The sequence below is a fragment of the Rutilus rutilus genome (assembly GCF_951802725.1).
Source record: "Rutilus rutilus genome assembly, chromosome: 10".
In the NCBI taxonomy this organism is placed as follows: Eukaryota; Metazoa; Chordata; class Actinopteri; order Cypriniformes; family Leuciscidae; genus Rutilus; species Rutilus rutilus.
Window position 1 is genome coordinate 42,714,502 of NC_140215.1, and position 6,879 is coordinate 42,721,380.

Here is a 6,879-nt window from a genome sequence, read left to right on the forward strand (position 1 = left end):
ATTACAGAAGCTGATAATATTTGTTTTTTATATAAATTACTTCATTTAAAAGCTGCGATCTCAAGCTTTATGCCCGTGGGTCTGTTTCCCTGTTTGACTGAATTTTCGCGGAGTTATAGATCATTTTCGAACGCGTTTCAAATGGGAGTTTACTGACAGAGAGAAGGCAGAAATAGCATCATGTTAGTTTTTCTTTATTTGTCAAAAAGCAAAACACTTTATTTTTATTGTGAGTATACAGAAAAAAAATAGAAACTGAACAGGATCGATTGATGTATTACACGAAAATGAAAGATCAAAATTAACAGAGCATTTTGTGTTTATTTTTCATTGCTAAAAAAAAAAACGAGCAAAACGCGCGGGCGCGTTTTTGGTCCCCAGAGGGTTAACTGTCTGTGAATTGAGATGACGGTAGTTGATGCACGGCCTCAAGCCTCCGTCCTTCTTGGCAACAAAGAAGAAGCTTGAAGCGGCAGGGGAAGTAGATGGATGGATGAACTGAACGGTCGGCACAAGATTCAAGCCGACCGTCACCGTACTTCGACCCCGCAGTACCAACCTGGACAGAAGATTTGGCTCTCAACCCGGGATATCCACCTCCGCCTGCCTTGCCGTAACTGTCAGGGTTTCACCAGATCTGCACACTCCGCCCACTCGTTCACTCTCCCCTGATTACTGATTCACCTCACCTGCACCTCATCATCAACACCCTATATAACACCACTTCACCTTCAGTTCACTGTCTGGTCTCGTCTATACCAAGACATGCAAGACTCACTCCCAAGACTTAACTGTTCTACTTACCTGCGATACTCAACTTCAGCCTGTGTTCCAGTTTACCATCTGCCATCACCGCTGATCTCCTTCATCCTCCACCTCCATCTGCAAAAGACATACTGTTATTTCTCCAGCTAAGGTCATTCATCAACTCATTACAACATCTGATGGTTCCGTGCTTCTGTTCACAATAAACCTGCTGTTTGTTACTCACCTGTCTAACTCATCTCTAAACCTGACAGTACACATCACTTGTTCTAACCATAACCAAAGTAACTTAAATGGCAAATAGTTGGCCCTTATTTTCATGGCTATCTTTTAATATGTTAACATTCTTCTCTCTTTTTTCCCTTCTGTTTTTTTTTATTTCTTCTCATTATTATTTTTATTTTACCCCAGAGGGAAAGCTTTAACAGTATGCCTGTGACAGTGCTGAGCATCAGTCGCTCATAACCAGAGCCCGGCCGGGTTATTGAAGCTATTTCTGTGGAATGTCATTTTGTAAAAATAAAAAAAGATTATAAAATGTCTTTTCTGTTTTCAAGTATAAATAGGTGTATAAAACATTTCAAATGAAGCAACAAAATCTGACATGAACTGTCCCAAATGCTGTTTCTTATTCTCCATTAGCGTTGTTTTTCAGGCTGGACCAGCCAATGCACATGTGTAGTCATAAGCTTCTCAGAACACTGAGTTCCTGTAGCAGCGCCAGTGACACAATGACTTCACCAACTGGCTCTTTTATTTAGAAGATGATCAAGCTAATTAATAAAAAGAACTAAAAAACACATCTTTACCATTCCTTTTGGTGTGCATCATCTCGTAACACGGACAGTCACCACGTTCTCTCGAAGTTCACTCACTACGGATTCAGAGATACAGATATACTCACCCGATTCAGAGGGCGATCATTTGATTTCATTTCCACCCCATCAAGAATTCTCACATCTCACCGCGAGCATTCTTGTCCAAAACCATCTCAAGAAAACTCTCCAACTCTGACTCGTTCCCAGGCTCCCTCTTCTCCGCCTTCAAGACCATGAACCGAGATCACTATATTCATAATAAACGCGGAAACCGGCTTCATCGTTCTCCTCGCCAGCCACATCCCCAGCACTCAACTCCTGTATTCAGCATTCCAAGCTATATTTCCTCCGGCACTCGCTCCCATCTCATCTTTCTCTAAGAATACATCATTCTTCTCTTCTTCCATCCATCCCTCCATCCATCTTTTCATCTCTCCCTCCCTCACCTTTATACATCCAGTGGCGCTGCACTGCAGGCGGCTTGGACACACACTCGTGCTGCTGTTTGTTTCTTTGTTTTTGTATGCTCAAATTGTGAGCGTTTTGTATGTTTTATGTATGACAAAGGACTAGATGGCGGCGTATGCCTTGGGACTTTTTCTATTGGTGATGATGCTCGTGTAAATGTCTCTCCACCTGCAAAACTGGTGGCAATCAGGCGTTAGTTTATTCGAGGGAGGCGCTCCTGTCCCTGCTATATTGTGGAGATGTAGCAGACATTTCACGATCGCTCAGTAAATACATGGATGAACTTCGACCTCTAACAAGGGGATGCTTCGAGTAAGAGCTGCAACCCTGGTTTAGAACTGTTATGTGTAAGTCTCAGGCTATCCTATCTACCCACGAGTGCTTGGCAACATCCTCATCTGCTGCGTTTATGTACCCCCCCCAATGGCAATGCTTCAAGAGCCGCGACACAGGTGGCAGACTGTGTTCATGAACAATTACAGCGTACCCCAAATGCCCCTATTTTTGTTATGGGAGACTTTAATCATTGCGCTTTAAATACTGCCTTGCCTGGCTTTGAACAGTATATTAACCCCCTGGGGTCGGCGGTATCGCCGACGATACCAGCTCGCTTTTTTTCTTATGAGTGCAAAAGAGACTCTAAATACTCTGTTGACTTTGATCTTCCATACAAGTTTCATACATCAATCGATCATGCTAAGTGTGTATTTTTTTTTTGTGTATACTCACAATAAAAACAAAGTGTTGTGCTTTTTGCCAAATAAAGAAAAATAAACATGATGCGAGTTCTGCTTTCTCTCTGTCAGTGAAGTCAATTCTGAAACGCGTCCGAAAATTAACTGTAACTCAGCGAATACTCAGTCAAACAGGCATACAGACACACCGGCATGAAGCTTGAATTCTCTTCTTTTAACCTGTTAAGCTGCAACCCCACTTTTGAAAAATCCCCAGAAATGACATACCCAAACTGAAACAGATACAGTTCATGATCCCTTTGCACTAAAAACACAAGTATGATCTCATTTGAAAGCTGACACCTGGCAGTTTATTGTAAATGTAGAATTAAATTATTGTCATAATGAAAAAAATAGTTTTAAATAGCTTCAAAATTTTGTAAAGTTATTAGAATTTTTATGAAACATTTTCATGAAAATATAATTGAAGTTGGCACTGTAGCAATCTAGAAATGCACTGCAGCTAAAGCCATATGTCTGACCATATTATATTTAAAATATGAAGATGTTAAGTCTAAAACTCTGTATTTAGTCAAATGTTTTTCAAGATCATGTCATGACTTTATTTTGATTAGACTCTAAAATGCTACTGATGTTTAGTCATCTTCGAAGTCATCCATTCAGTCTTTTGTCTCTATTGTTTTGTGGTGCAAAGGAGCCACATTCAGTCTCAGTCTCCCCCTGCACACATTCACACCTCTCCAGCCTGGTTAAGGCTCTAAATATGCATTTCTTTTGTCTGCATTATAGCTACTAACGACTGGCTATTCACAGGCTATTCATAGAGTTTCAATCCCTAATTTCTTTTATCAAAGTTCTCACTGTATCTAACTGTATCAAATGCCCTTCTGGAATAAAGAAACATTTAAGTAAGGATTCCTATTTAGAAAAAAAATCATAAAAGAATAACGGCTATGTGGCAGGTGCACCCAGAGCTAGCTAGCATGTTAGCTTAGCACACCATCAATACACGACAATTTATGAGATTAAAACCATGTCTGTGCTCCAAACTTACTTTATAACGCAAGTCGAGTGTTTTAAATAATCTTCTGTGATCTAATTTGGCTTCAGATAAAAAAAAATCAGACAGAAAATATATTATTTTATAGTATTCTGCACAATGATAAAGTCTATATAGATTAGCATTACATTATAAATATAATCTATTATTATGAAAATACCTGGCATGGTTTGAAAAACACAGGTAACTCAAATACCATTGCAATCATGTTTATTGTCTTCAAAACATCTTTATCTGCATATTACTGCGATCTCTGATAGCTTTGTGTGTGTTCGTGGCTTCCTGGAATGTCACATGATCATGGCTCTTCTTCATGTTCCATAATAATAATAATAATAATAAACATTTATTTATATAGCACTTTTCATACATGGAATGCAACGCAAAGTGCTTCACAAACATAAAAACAAATTCACACAATGTCAATATAAAAAGAAAATACATATAAATAACAATAAAATAAAAGATAATATTTAAAATAAAAGACTTATACACAACTTCACATAATATTATTGTACTCATAAGCAACTTTAAAAAGGTGTGTCTTAACCTGACTTTTAAAAATATGAATGCTAGTAGCCTCTTTCACTTCATTTGGTAAAGAATTCCAAATTTTTGGAGCATAGTGGCTAAAAGAAGCACCACCTGATCGTTTATGATTAACTGTATAATGTGCCAGAAGATTAGCATTAGAAGATCTTAATCTACGGTTAGGAGCATATCTTGACAAACAGTCTGAAATGTATAAAGGTGCCAAATTGTGCTGAGTTTTATAAACAAATAAAAGAACCTTAAAATCGATCCTTTGGTGAACTGGTAACCAATGTAATTCCATTAAAACCGGCGTAATATGTTCTCTCCTTTTTAATTTCATTAGTACTCTGGCTGCTGCATTTTGTATCAACTGTAACTTTGCTATAGAGCCCTTAGGTAGGCCAGTGTACATAGCATTACAATAATCAAGATGAGAGAAGATAAAAGCATGAATGAGTCTCTTAGCATCATCCAAAGACAAAAAAGGAGGAATCTTGGCTATATTTCTCAGATGATAAAAACACATTTTTGTCACTTGATTGATATGAGACTTAAAATTCATGTCACAGTCCAAAATGACACCTAGGCTTTTTACTTCTTTCTTAGATTGCATGGCCAAGGGACCCAATCCAGCTTCTATCCTCTCCCGCTCATGTTTTGGGCCCACAATAAGAATTTCAGTTTTGTCTTCATTCAATTTCAAAAAAATTTTGTTCATCCACTTTACAATGCTGGACAGGCAATCAGCCAGCCTCTCTAATACAACAGTATCTCTTAGCTCAACTGAGATGTATAACTGTATATCATCAGCATAAAGATGATAATTCATGTCATATTCCTGAATTATGCTGCCCAAAGGGAGCATGTATAATGAAAATAAAACAGGCCCAAGAATTGATCCTTGTGGAACACCATGTGTTATTTCATGCGTCTTTGATATACAGTCACCTATATTAACTAAAAACATCCTTTCTGTTATGTATGTTTTGAGCCAATTTAAAACATTACCAGAGAGACCGACAAACTTTTCCAGTCTGTTTAACAGAATACAGTGATCAACTGTGTCGAATGCTGCACTTAGATCCAAAAGGATTAAAACTGAGGCATTGCCTTTATCTGTATTTAATCTCAGATCATTTACTACTTTTAATATTGCAGTTTCCGTATTATGACCTTGTCTGAAACCTGACTGATATTTCTCCCGAATATTATATTCATCTAAATAATTATTAAGCTGCTGCAATACAACTTTTTCTAGAATCTTACTTAAAAATGGTATGTTAGAAATTGGTCTGTAATTATGAAAGAGAGAACAATCCAGGTTTCTTTTCTTTAAGAGTGGCCTCACAACAGCACATTTAAAAGCATTAGGAAAGATGCCTGTCTCCAGGGAACAATTAACTATATCAAGGATGTAGTTTATCAAACAGTGCGATACCTCTTTAAAAAATACTGTTGGTATAGGGTCAAGATAGCTGGAAGAGGAATTTAGCTGAGAGATAATTTGGAGAAGATTTTCTTTATTAACTGTCCTGAATATTTCAATTTTGTGGTGTGAAGGACTTCCCAGTTCATCCATAGTAAAATTATCAGTATCAATAAAATTATATATGGACTATTTTTGTGCATGTAGCGCCCTCAGGCTGTTGGTATGAATTGAAAACACAGTAAATCAGCGTATACAGCGCTCATAATGATTACATCGACGCATTTGGGTATAAATTCAATAAATATTATTCCTGTCTATAGAAATATGATGTAAACCTATGAGAATCTATCAATATTTCTCCACATCTGCACATTTTTGAGCTAAAAGCCCTGAGGGACGTTGTTTTGTCAAGCGCTGTCATGACGACAGCACGGAGTTTTTTTTATGAATGAAAGCTGCTGACGCGCAAAATTCATATTAAGGGTATTGCCTCATTTTTTCATTTCATAACTCCTGACACAAATTAAGAAATAACTGTCGCTATAAGTTTCTCAGAATACAATAGTGGTCAAATACTGAAACTTGAGTCTTTTATCTTTTTAATGATGTATAGTTTGTCAAGGTATAACATTAAATCTGATAGTAACTTTGAAAAAAAAAAAAAAAAAAAAACGCTTCAGTGCGCGTGCGCACTGGCAACGGTTAACAGGTTAAATAAAGTAATTTTTATAAAAAACAAATATTCTCAGTTTATGTAATATGTACGAAAAGAGAGAGATGTCAGTCGCTCTCATCTCAGCTCATTATGTTTTAATGTGACCCCGCCCACGGAGAGCGCGCGCTATTCAAACGCAAATGTGAGGCGATCCATGCAAACCTGTGAAACGCCCACATCAGCTGGATAACACACACTGCGAGTTCACTTTCAGACTCATGTACTTTACGACGCTGTGAGGAATAATACTATCTTAATAATAATCCTGGAAAATTTACCTCAGAAGTTCTGGAAGTTTCATTTCGAGGAGCAACAGATCCAGCTGAGGAATAGGTCAGTTATATTTGCTTTGTTCTAATCGCAAGTGTCTGTACACGCAAAAAGAATTAAATATG